Source organism: Doryrhamphus excisus, chromosome 3, assembly GCF_030265055.1.
Source record: "Doryrhamphus excisus isolate RoL2022-K1 chromosome 3, RoL_Dexc_1.0, whole genome shotgun sequence".
In the NCBI taxonomy this organism is placed as follows: Eukaryota; Metazoa; Chordata; class Actinopteri; order Syngnathiformes; family Syngnathidae; genus Doryrhamphus; species Doryrhamphus excisus.
The window spans coordinates 15,380,876-15,394,300 of NC_080468.1; the positions used below are offsets into that span (position 1 = coordinate 15,380,876).

Sequence of the window (13,425 nt, forward strand, 5' to 3'; positions counted from 1 at the left end):
ATGTTTACTGTTTAGAACAGTAATTGATACGGCCATGAAAATGGACACAACTGAAATGAATTTATCAGAAAAAGGTTATGAAGTAATTTCTAAAGCTTTGGGACTCCAGCTAACCACAGTGAGAGCCGTTATCCGCAAATGGCCAAAACCTGGATCAGTGGTGAGCCTTCTCAGGATTGGCAAACCAAACAAAAGCAAAAACATACAACGAGTTCAGTGAAAATCAATCTATCCATCCATCCACCTAGCCATCCATCTAGTCATCCATCCATCCATCTAGCCATCTATCTAGTCATCCATCCATCCATCTAGCCATCCATCTAGTCATCCATCCATCCATCTAGCCATCCATCTAGTCATCCATCCATCCATCTAGTCATCCATCCATCTAGCCATCTATCTAGTCATCCATCCATCCATCTAGCCATCCATCTAGTCATCCATCCATCCATCTAGCCATCTATCTAGTCATCCATCCATCCATCTAGCCATCCATCCATCTATCCATCGATCTAGCCATCAATCGATCCATCCATCCATCTAGCCATCCATCCATCCATCTATCCATCCATCTAGCCATCGATCCATCCATCCATCTTGCCATCCGTAACGTCCATCCTTCTATCCATCCATCTAGCCATCCATCCAGCATCCATCCATCCATCTAGCCATCCATCCAGCATCCATCCATCCATCTAGCCATCCATCCATCCATCTAGCCATCCATCCATCCATCTATCCATCTATCCATCCATCTAGCCATCGATCCATCCATCTAGCCATCCATCTAGCCATCCATCCATCCATCCATCTAGCCATCCATCTATCCATCCATCTAGCTATCCATCTAGCCATCCATCCATCCATCCATCCATCCATCTAGCCATCGATCCATCCATCCATCTAGCCATCCATCTATCCATCCATCTAGCCACCCATCTAGCCACCCATCTAGCCATCCATCCATCCATCTATCCATCCATCTAGCCATCGACCCATCCATCCATCCATCTAGCCATCCATCCATTCATCTAGCCATCCATCCATCCTTCTATCCATCCATTTAGCCATCCATCCATCTATCCATCCATCTAGCCATTGATCGATCCATCCATCCATCTAGCCATCCATCCATCTATCCATCCATCTAGCCATCCATCCATCCATCTAGCCATCCATCCATTCATCTAGCCATCCATACATCCTTCTATCCATCCTTCTATCCATCCAGCATCCATCCAACTATCCATCCATCTAGCCATCCATCTATCCATCCATCCATCCATAGATAGTTTCATGCATTACTGCAATTCTTCTGTTTTCTGCACACTTCCACTGTGACAGTCGATGGCCTTCATTCCCGTCTCCCAGCAAACGCACCATCCCAAAGTTATTGTTTATCCGAGGATCGGTCTGCGGGTGGCTGGAAATGGCCGTTATCATCGTAGCAAGTTGCAACGACTGGCAGTGAAGCATTGATGAAATTAGCCGTCTACCTTCCCTCAAAATGTTAGCCATGCATCATAGCTGGGACAAATAGCACGTAATGACTTAATGAATCAGATCATGTATGTTTCCGCTCTCCTCCTTTCATTTTTTTTTCTTCTTTGGTACAAGAGTCAAATGCATGTAATCACTGGTTCTGTAATGTAATCGGATCAGGGCCATGTAATTCTTCATTTTCCAACAGCTCCCCGGAGCAAGGGATCTGGGAGCGAGATGAATGTGGATGCAATTGTGCCCCTCGTCCCCCCCCCCCCCCCCCCCCCCCCCACACACACACACTTTGCTTTCTCTAAATGCGGCCCCTTCAGTGCGGTTAACCGCTTGGCCGTGTAGCCGCTGGCAGCTGCGTCTCCCGTCACGAGACAATATCTCTCCTTCTCACTTGTCTCTCCATCTATTTACCCATCCATCCATGCCCCGCATGGCCGTCCTCCTCCCTTGTCCTCTTTGCTCCTTCTCCCATCTCTCCTATTTCCTCCTCCTCTCTCCCTCCAGTGGCGACACCGACCATCAGGTCCAATCTATCTGTGTGTACGTCAGCAATTAGAGCGCTGTGGCAGCCAAATGCCAGCCATATCCCCGAGCTACCCCTCACCCCCCCCCCCCCCCCCACACACACACACACTCAATGGATGTGCTCTGACAAAACAGCAAGAGAGCAAATCACAGCATAATTTACAATCTTGCTGTGCTAAAATCTCATTATATCACAGACATATGGATATGGCGGCATGCACGTCTCCGAAGCCGCAACTGTAAATTCCACCCGCCGTGTATGATTAAGACGAAAGAAAGATATGACTATTAGCTGTGCAGATTAGCCGGAAATCACAGGAATGAAGGTGGATGTGTTGTAAAGCATCTATATAGGGCAATGGTCGCAGTCCCAGTCTACAAACAATGAAAATGAATCAGATGATTTCCCAAGTTCCAAGACCCAAGACCACTTCTGAACAGGTGTGTGTCCCATTACATCTGGCTTAAAAGTCACATAAATCAAACAGTAGAATATGGTGGTGGTAGTGTGATGGTGTGTTGCTGTTTCAGGACCTGAAAGACTTGCTGTGATAAATGGAACCATGAATTTTGCTGTCCAACAAAAAATCCTGAATGTCCGGCCATCTGGAAAATCTGTCCATCCATCCATCCATCCATCTAGCCATCCATCCATCCATCCATCCATCCATCCATCTAGCTATCATCTAGTCATCCATCCATCCATCTAGCCATCCATCCATCCAGCATCCATCCATACATCTAGCCATCCATCCATCCTTCTATCCATCCATCTAGCCATCCATCCATCTGTCCAGCATCCATCCATCTATCCATTAATCTAGCCATCCATCTATCCATCCATCTAGTCATCCATCCATCCATCTAGCCATCCATCCATCTATCATCCATCCATCCATCCTTCTATCCATCCATCCATCCAGCATCCATCCATACATCTAGCCATCCATACATCCTTCTATCCATCCATCTAGCATCCATCCATCCGTCCAGCATCCATCCATCTATCCATTAATCTAGCCATCCATCTATCCATCCATCTAGTCATCCATCCATCCGTCCAGCATCCATCCATCTATCCATTAATCTAGCCATCCATCTATCCATCCATCTAGTCATCCATCCATCCATCTAGCCATCCATCATCTAGTCATCCATCCATCCATCTAGCCATCCATCCATCTATCATCCATCCATCCATCCATCCTTCTATCCATCCATCCATCCAGCATCCATCCATACATCTAGCCATCCATCCATCCTTCTATCCATCCATCTAGCCAGCCATCCATCCGTCCAGCATCCATCCATCTATCCATTAATCTAGCCATCCATCTATCCATCCATCTAGTCATCCATCCATCCATCTAGCCATCCATCCATCTATCATCCATCCATCCTTCTATCCATCCATCCATCCAGCATCCATCCATACATCTAGCCATCCATCCATCCTTCTATCCATCCATCTAGCCATCCATCCATCCGTCCAGCATCCATCCATCTATCCATTCATCTAGCCATCCATCGATCCATCCATCTAGCATCCATCTATCCGTCCATCTAGCCATCCATCTAGCCATCCATCTAACCATCCATCCATCCATCTAGCATCCATCTATCATCCATCTAGCCATCCATCCATCCATCCACCCATCGATCCATCCATCGATCCATCCATCGATCCATCCATCTCGCCATCCATCCATCCTTCTATCCATCTATCTAGCCATCCATCCATCCTTCTATCCATCTATCTAGCCATCCATCCATCCATCCATCTAGCCATCATCCATCCATCCAGCCATCCTTCATGCTGTTAACTACTCCCTTCAAAGAGCAGTACAAACTGGGTCTAACAAGGACACAAAAACGCTGCACAACTGTGCACAAGAAGACAAATATCTGAGAGTGTGTAGTTTAAGACAAAGACCTGGCATCTGTACTAAATAGTAGCTGTCAAACACCAGTGTCAGTATCAACAACGAAGCGACCACTTCAGGATGCTGGACTTTGTAGCAGGACTGCTAAGAAAAAGCCATCAAAATTTCCAAGTGATCCCAAACTTTGTTATTTTTTGATATCGACCGACAAAGTCCCGAGAATCGACCGGTCACTCGCGATCGACAGGTTTCCAACCCATGTTTTAGGTTATAAGTCAGTCAGAGGGTCTGACATGCACATTTTCAACTATGAAATTATTATGATTTTTGTTGCTTAAGACAAAATTTTGAGATGTTTAGTTCGAGATTTTTGATAGTGGAAGAGATCGATGCACATCGTTTATTGCGGGCAAAATTCCACCAGCTTCTTTGATGGATCACAGACTTGAAATCTTTATTTTGAAGCGCCGAAGAACTGGAGTCTGAGGCGGAGTGTCGAATTTGGGAGAAAACTTTATTTTTCTTGCAAACATTAACTTGCACTCTTTGCTACGTAAAGACATGAAAGACCTGTCTCTCAACCACAACAGGAAGCGGAAAACCCCCGTCCCTTGCGCCCACCCCTCCGGGTGGCAACACCTCCCCTATCGATAGTTCCGGGGTGAATTATGTCCCGGTAACCGACCACCAGAATTCACCCATAGTCAAAATCGTTCGTGCATGCGGGCACAACCGCACGGCCCCGCCGTGTGGTGAAGGGGACAAGATTGTCCACAATCCTGGCCCGGCAGGGGGCGCCTTGCCCGGGAGCGGGGGCCTACCCCGGCGAGGGGGCTCCGCCATTGTCAGGGGTTGGGTGTCGTCCACCAGCACAACCTTCAGCCGGTCCACCGAGACTCTCCGAGTCTCTTGTCGGCCACCCATGTCCAAAACAAAATACTTGTCGCCATGCTCCAGGACCCTGTATGGTCCGTCATAGGGTGGGCGTAAAGGCCCACGGTGCGCGTCGTGGCGGACAAACACAAAACATGCCGTGCCGATCCCCCGTGTGGGTAGCTCCGAACACTTCAGGACTACCGTCGGGGTCACCAGTGAAGCGCCGAAGAACTGGAGTCTGAGGCGGAGTGTCGAATTTGGGAGAAAACTTTATTTTTCTTGCAAACATTAACTTGCACTCTTTGCTACGTAAAGACATAAAAGACATGAAAGCCCCGTCTCTCAACCACAACAGGAAGCGGAAAACCACCGTCCCTTGTCGTCCCGACTCTTATTATATACACTACCGCTCAAAAGTTTGGGATCACTTGGAAAATTTTTTGGTCCAGTCTGAGATCTGGCTTTTTCTTAGCAGTCCTGCTATGAAGTCCAGCATCCTGAAGTGGTCGCTTCGTTGTTGATACTGACACTGATGTTTGACGGCTACTATTTAGTGCAGCTGCCAGGTCTTTGTCTTAAACTACACACTCTCAGATATTTGTCTTCTTGCACATATATGTGCAGCGTTTTTGTGTCCTTGTTAGACCCAGTTTGTACTGCTCTCTGAAGGGCGTAGTTAACAGCATGGTAGGAGATTTTAGTTTAGATTTTTAGATGGCTTTTCTAATAATCTATTAGCTTTATAAAATGATGAACTTGGATTAGCAGCCATACCAGGAGTTTGATGCCGAGGACTGACAGTTGTTGATAGTAGGCCTCTATGCAAAAAATGTACATCCTTCTTTAAAAATCATTTTAATTGTTTGTGAAATTGATAAAAATGTTTGTGAAATGGAAAAAAAAAATTGTGAAACGCAGGGAAAAAAATTTTTTTTGGAAAACAAAGAAATTTGCAAGTGATCCCAAACTTTTGAGCGAGAAAAAATTAGAAAAATTTACAATTTATCCTATAATGGTGAAATTTGCTTTACATACTCGGAAAGTAATCACTAGACCTAAACTGGACTCTAACAATACCATTTTACACTCATTTATGACCCGCAGAGCATGCTGGGAAGCCGACCCGCATACAACCCCAACAGCTCATAAACCCATTTACTGTTCTAATTAACCACATTTTGTTATGATGCGTATTACATATCTAAATATCATTTAATTTCTGAAATATGACTGCGTCCATCAGTTATTGGATAGTTTTCATATAATTTAGCTAGCTAGGACCAAAATACCGTCAGTAGTACTTGTACTTGTTACTACATTACAGGTTACAGTGCGTATATAATAAAGCATAAAATCTGTGTGGAGGTGTTAAAGGTGTGGCCCATTACGTGCAGTAATGTGCTATCTATTTTTATCTGTTTTTTATCTTTAGAATGCATTGAAAAAGAAAGACGATCAATCGCATCATGTGGGACTGAAGAAAATACCCAAGACCTTGAAGATTTCTTTGTGTGGTGTGGTGTCCTTTTTCAAGTCAAGTATGTGCATCTGGGGTGGGTCTCTAGTGGTGGTGGTGGGTGGGTGGGGTGGGTGGGTGGGGGGGTAATATCTGCAGTGAAACAGGTGCTATCAAAGTGCTTCCTCGGCCAATCCACACAGAAGCAGCATTTAGAAACATCAGGGGGGCTGGACTAAAGGGTTGGCATTAGACTTTGAATAGAGAGGGATCTAATACATGGATGGTCCTCTTCCTCAGTCAGCCCATTGACTCCAAACTGAGCCTATTAGCAAGACAACACAGCACTAATGGCACTGCTAAGGCCCGGCCACGGCCCTCCGTTGTGCATGGAGACCACCCAGCACACACACACACACACACAAGACTCTTCACTTTTCCCACGCTATTGTTACCCAAACATCAGTATATTAAAGCGTGAAACAAGATCAAAGCCTCCAAGAGCCCATTGAGTGAAATGTGTGTTTCTGTACGACACGTTAATTGCAGAGAAATTACAATTTAAAGCCAAAAGTACGTAGGATACTGATGGAATTCCTTGTCACAATAAAGAACCGGCTCCCATGCACAGTCCAGTTCCATAAGTGACCAGCAGGGGGTGCAGTGCAAAGGCCCAGAAAAGGACACAACAGCTCTCTTCCACACACAAAAGACCATTTAAATATTAAATCTGTACTGTATTCCCACACTTCCCCTCATATATATATATACATACTAACATATGAACATATGCGTCACGGCGTCCTGCTCGCACACCAACTTCTGCAGCCACTTCTACTCTCTTTGTGTGAAGAGGTGGACTTCATTGGCTTGATGGCAAGCTGCAGGAGAGAGAGAGAGAGAGGGAGAGCAGGAGTGAGAACAAGGAGGGGGATAATTCATTCACTTTGCTCACAAAGCACAGTTGAAATCGCCCAGGGGACTCAAACAGCAGACAGGAGGGGAGCGGCACGAGGGTGGTAGTGCAAAGTGCGAGCTGTTCCATGTGTGTTGGGTTGGTGTCCGTGCTGATGTTGCACACGGAGGCCCGGAACCGAATATGATGGAGATTCGGGTTTAAGGGATGACATAATGAAACAGAATAGAACAGGTTGACTTTTGACTGCGTTAGACTACATTAGAACAGAAAGAAGGGTGTCCAAAGTGTGGCTTGCAGCTCATTGTAGAAATAACACCAGACAATGCAACCACAGCAAAAAATTGGAAAATAATAAATAATAACAATGCTTTGTCTTTCAGTATCAGATAATATTTAGCCTTTTTACTAAATTAAAAATAGATTGTTTTTTTAAGCCCTGACCATTGGTTAATATGGGTTAAACAAAAAAAAATTAAAGAAATTAAAAAAAAAAAATTAAACTATATTAGGAAAGCAGGAAGTGAACAAATATATATAATAGATTATTTTTTTAATATTTTAAATATTAAATATTTAAATACTTTTAAATCCTGGGTTAGAGTGAAGCTGAAAAAAAGAGGGATGTTTTTGTTCTATATGGTCAATTGAAAACTGTATGAAAACCAAAATATCACTTTGTACTTCAGTACGTGACAAAAATACTAAAAAACTAAAAAATAAAAATTAATAAAATAAATTAAAAAAAATAAAATAAAATTTAAAAAAAACTTCAACTATATTAGGAAAGCAGGAAGTGAACAAATGTAACAGTTAGTGATTGTAAAAGTATCAGATGGAGGGGTAGGATTTAATAAGCTTTGATTCTTCCTACTCCTTTTGAACATGTGGAACTGTGAACTGATTATGTGATGCATTCAAGTGTAATCTGATGCATGTTCAAATGAAATAAAACCATTACCATAACCATAATATAGCCTTCAAAAAAATATGTCATAACTTCACCTTTCAATATAATCATCACCATGAGATATCAATGGGGTTCCTAGTGTTTTTATGCAGCCTTTATTTTATTAAAGTGAATTTTAAAAAAATATATTTATATTTAAAAATACACTTTACGCACCCCTGCCCTGTTCCCCTATCAGACATGTCCTGAAATGACCAAGAAGCACACATTAAGGAAGGGGATGTTGCCTTTTTTTTTCTCCCCTGTGAGCACTGCGCGGCAGCACTGCGCCTCCTAACTGCTCTTGGACCCTGGACCAGCCCTCCCCCTTTCCTCCTCCTCTTCCTCCTCCACTCACACGCTGCCGAGACCACCACCACCACCACCACCACCACCCCTCCTTCCCCAGCCGCCTGCCACCGTGCGTCGCGCTCCCTCTGCGGCTCCATTCCTCCTTCCTGCACGGCCACTTTAGTCAACTGCGTGTGTGGAAAGTCAGCCTCTCTTTTCTTGTCCATCACACACTTCCCTCCCTTGGCAACCTCACGACGAGGTGTGAACTACTTTTAGTGCCGAAGCGCACCAACACCACCACTAAAACCTCACAACGCTGATATTTAGCGAAAAGTTTTTTTTTGCTTTTTTTTTTTTTTTTTTGCTTTTGCTTTGGAAGTAGCGGATTCTACCCGGAAGAGGTGAGTGAGACTTTCTTCGCCGACTTTTGTGTGCTTGGAGCTGACAAAGTTTGTTTTTGGGAAGCGGATTGTGAGTCGCTTTGGACAATGACTTGTGCGTGCGTGTCCGTTTATGTGGATTTGGGTTTGTTTGTGCCGTTTTTGGGGGCTCGCTTGTGCGTAAATACGCTTAATAGTTGGGGATGTCCGAGCCGAATCTCCTTGCAAAGTATTAACTATTATAACTCATATTCGTGCTTCTCGATGATGTGACACCCCCCCATGATGTAAAATAGACTTAATTATCTAATAACTCATTAAATTTATACTTTTAAATAAACTTTACGCAGGCACAAAAAAGGATATTTGTCAATAAAGTTACAATTTGGAACATTTCTGAATGGGGGCATAAATTGGGGTGTCCTATAGAAGTCCTACCCCCCTTACCCCCCACCCGCATTGGATTTGAATTATTATATAGAACAGCTTCACCGGTATCATGTACTTTTAATTTGCATTTAATAGAATCGATCAACTCCATGTATACATTATACATATTGGAATACAGTAATAGTGTGAGCGCGTGCTCGTCTCCACGCGCACACAGAGAAACACCTGTTAACTAGGAAGCCACTATAATTTACACCCACCCCCCACCCCTCTAAACAAGCAGCGCCCAAGCCGGACGGAGCCCCCGAGGGGTATAGGGGGGGGCTTCCAATCTTCTGGCCGGGCGCCGGCAGCCAAAGCCGGCTTCCCTCTGCAGCAGCTCCGGCCGTTGCTGCACCGGCACTTTTTTATTTTTTTTTTTAAATCTTAGCCGACATTTATTTGGATTATAAAGACACGCCTCGTTAAGACTCAATCTTTCATTTCCTTGGCAGGATTTATCACTTTTTAAAAAATTATTACATGATTTTTGGCGTAGTTTTCTGTTTTAAAAACGACAAAAGGCCATTTTAATTTAATAATAATAACGATTATGATTTCTATGTTTTTATATTATAAAATCATGCACAGGAATTTAAAGTCACAGGCACTCAGCCAATTAAAGGAAATGTGACTTTTTAAGGAGGAAACAAAATCAGATGAAGTGATGATTGCTTTGATTTCAGTGATGGATGACTTGAAATTGATTTATTGATTGACAGATCAGCCGGACTCTGACTTTTAACGACCTGCCGCGCTTGTTTAATTTCCACGCAAAACACACCGGACAACAATTATCTTTTCCAAATGTGGGCAATAAAAGGGAGTGGATGCTTTCAAATGACATCGGGAAGTTTTGGTTCTCCGATTTTGCCTGAATAGAATACACACAATATTATTGTTATGATAATTTTATGGTTTATTTAAGTCAATATACATTTAACTAATTCTATACACGTGTTTTTTTTAATTTTGCGTGTAAAGTAATGTCGCATTTATTTATACATAATAATTATTGAACGTAATTTCACGAAAGTCCTTTCCAACCGGAATTAAATATGCATATTTCCACACCCCTCCGACCCCCCCACAATGTCATGTAGTGTTGTTCCCCGCAAGATGATGTCAGGCTGCGTGGGTGTCAGTGCATCAGGTTATTATTTTCCAATTTACTTTTCCCACCTCAGTGATTTATAGGCCGACACTTTTCTTTCCAATTAAAGCGGTTTGTGTTCCGTGCCGTTTTAGTGCCCTGCGCGGAAGAGTAGCCCCCCCCCCACACACACACCCCAAACCCCCCTCACCCGAACCCACCTCCGCCCATGTTTTTGAGTAACTCCCAGCAAATTCCGCATGCTGACTTTGCGGCTCTTTAATATGCAAAAGTCATTTATTTGTGCGCATGTGTTAATTTGAGTTGAGATGGCGCTTTGGGATTATAGAACACAAAAAACCCTCTTAATTATTTCCACGCACAATACAAAAGACGTTATATTTAATAAACTAAACAGAAGTAATATTAGTAGTATATGTATTATATTTAATTACTGTACATATTTATAGGCCCCGACTGGGTTTTTTTTTTGCGCATTGGCGCACGGACAAAGCTGGAACTGTGCAAAAGGGAGTTGAACAAGAAAAAAAAACATAAGAATATGTATCAAAAGATGATTTCTTTTTGGAAAAACCTTCCCGGGCAATTGGTTTTTATTGCCGGGCATTGATCCCGGGTGCTTCACGCCGTGTGAACTAAAATGAATGTCCGTTTCACACCTCCGTCCTGCGGGGTCGATGGCCGCTGAGAGACAACTTTATTTCAATTGCAAGAGGGGGTTGTTTTATTTGAAACATCGAAATAAATATAAAATAATCAGTTTTTTTTATGAATAAATGAATTAATACATATGGAATAATATTCTTTATAATTTATTATATTTTACAAAACGAGAACCCCCCCCCCCCAAATTAAATTTAAATAATTAAAAAAAGTGAGGCTTGGATAATTTGCTAAAAAAATATTATTTAAATTCCACAATAAATCTTTATGCATGCTAATATTTTTGCATAATTAATGCACACGTGACACTTAATTAACAGGCACTAATTCCTCATCATTTATTATAGCACCCTGCCTTTATTCCTTATTGTTGCCATTAGGATTGGTTGTTGAAATTGAAATTGAGGCGTGGCAAACAACACACACACACACACACACACACACACACACACACACACACACACAATTCTTATAATTAAAAATATATTTAAACTTTTTTTCCCACTCATCATTCACATGTTTCCATTTGTGATGCCTATCCCTTCCACTCCAAGTTGTCCCAACAAAAAGGGGGGAGGCTTATGGTCATTTTTATTGCTGCGGGGGGAAAAAAATGGGAGTCGAGCTTCTCTTGTGTCATTTTGTGCTGGAAGGAAATGGGATGCAGGCCGTGTTTAATGGTTTGATGGCATTGGAGAAGGCAGAGCGTACTAATGCTGTTATTATAGCGGGAAATATCACTCGGGTGGCAACAAGGGAAAGCCGGCTTAGCAGCCTATAATGAGTGTGGGGGGGGTGAGGGCTTGTGTCGGGTGTCAAGATACTTTTGGGTGTCTCTTTCACCCTCCCATCATCTCTCTCAGGTTTCTGCGTTCATTTGTCAATTAGTCTCAGAGCACATCCATCGATTGTACAGTTGTATAAAATCATACTTGCTTAAAAAAAAAAGGAAGTGTGCCACTTTTTTTGCCCCCAGGGAGTTGCTGGGATTAGCAGGCCGCTGCCGTGCCCCCCTGGTATAAAGGTCAACTGGCAGGCTCACCTGTCAGTCAGCAAAGACGGGCAGGCGGCGTCACCTGTCGGCTTGTTTGCAGCCGGGTGATGTGTCACCGCCAGGCCGTATACTGATTGTTCTTTCGAGCCCGGCAAACAGAAATGATTTATTTGTCGCGGCGGGCCCTGTGAGCGAGGCCTGAATAGAAATCCTCGCCACCGCGGGTCCAGGCCGTGACTCCATGTCTGCGAATATTCCCAAAGTCCTAAAGAAAGTGGAAAAGAGCTAAATCCTATTTTCACATCAGAACGGCTCAGCGCTGTTGAAGGATGCAGCAAACCAACACAACACTATGCATGAGCCTACTCAAGCTGCTGACTGAAACTTATGAGTGTGATTGGAGGGCGTTCATAAGACAGGAAGGAACAATGTAAACGAGAAAAGCAAGTGGCGAGATTAATGAGGCTGATTGTTATTCACAAGGACGTTGGAGCTCACGGCCAGACATGAATGAGGAGATTTCAATAGTATCGACTCATGATTCCAACATCAGCATCTTCATGTGCACACGGCCATCAAACCCTCCTGGTCACCCGCCTCTTTGCATGATGTTTCACATCATCAAAAAAAAAACGGAAAAAAAAAACGTTGAAATATAATATTAGTCATCACAAAATGCACTTTTTATTTTATTATGACACATTTTTATTAGGGCTGCACGGTGGTCTAGTGGTTAGCACGCATACCTCACAGCTAAGAGACCCGAGTTCAATCCCACCCTCGGCCATCTCTGGAGTTTGCATGTTCTCTCATGCGTGGGTTTTCTTCCCACATTCCAAAAACATGCTAGGTTAATTAGCGACTCCAAATTGTCCAAAGGTATGAATGTGAGTGTGAATGGTTGTTTGTCTATATGTGCCCTGTGATTGGCTGGCCAGGGTGTAGCAGCTGGTTTAGTAATCAGCATTCGAACATTGGTAAGTTTCAGGAAAATATCAGTTCCCGACTAAAAAAAAGACAAAACATTTCAACATTTGCTTTTGTGCTAAAATATCTAAACAAAATGTACCAACATAACTGACACAAAAATGGGTTGTTTAGCAGTCGAACATAGGTAAGTTTCAGGAAAATATCAGTTCCCGACTAAAAAAAAGACTAGGTTAATTAGCGACTTTAAATTGTCCATAGGTATGAATGTGAGTGTGAATGGTTGTTTGTCTATATGTGCCCTGTGATTGGCTGGCCAGGGTGTAGCAGCTGGTTTAGTAATCAGCATTCGAACATTGGTAAGTTTCAGGAAAATATCAGTTCCCGACTAAAAAAAAAGACAAAACATTTCAAACATTTGCTTTTGTGCTCAAATATCTAAACAAATGTACCAACATAAATGACACAAAAATGGGTTGTTTTACATCCAAATATAACAATATCAGCAGTGTCTATATGTGC

The 13,425-nt window shown here is 43.0% G+C and overlaps 1 protein-coding gene across 4 annotated transcripts in view; it reads left to right on the top strand.

Moving 5' to 3' along the window:
* Positions 1-8,517: 8,517 nt before the first annotated feature.
* Positions 8,518-13,425, top strand: part of rnf220a (ring finger protein 220a) — a 182,223-nt gene continuing 177,315 nt past the window's right edge. The window contains exon 1 of one of the 4 annotated variants that reach the window (XM_058066074.1): positions 8,518-8,797. The gene's annotated coding sequence lies outside the window, so the exon portion shown is untranslated. The remainder of the gene's footprint in view (positions 8,798-13,425) is intronic. The other 3 variants (XM_058066076.1, XM_058066073.1, XM_058066075.1) reach the window with 3 other exon arrangements.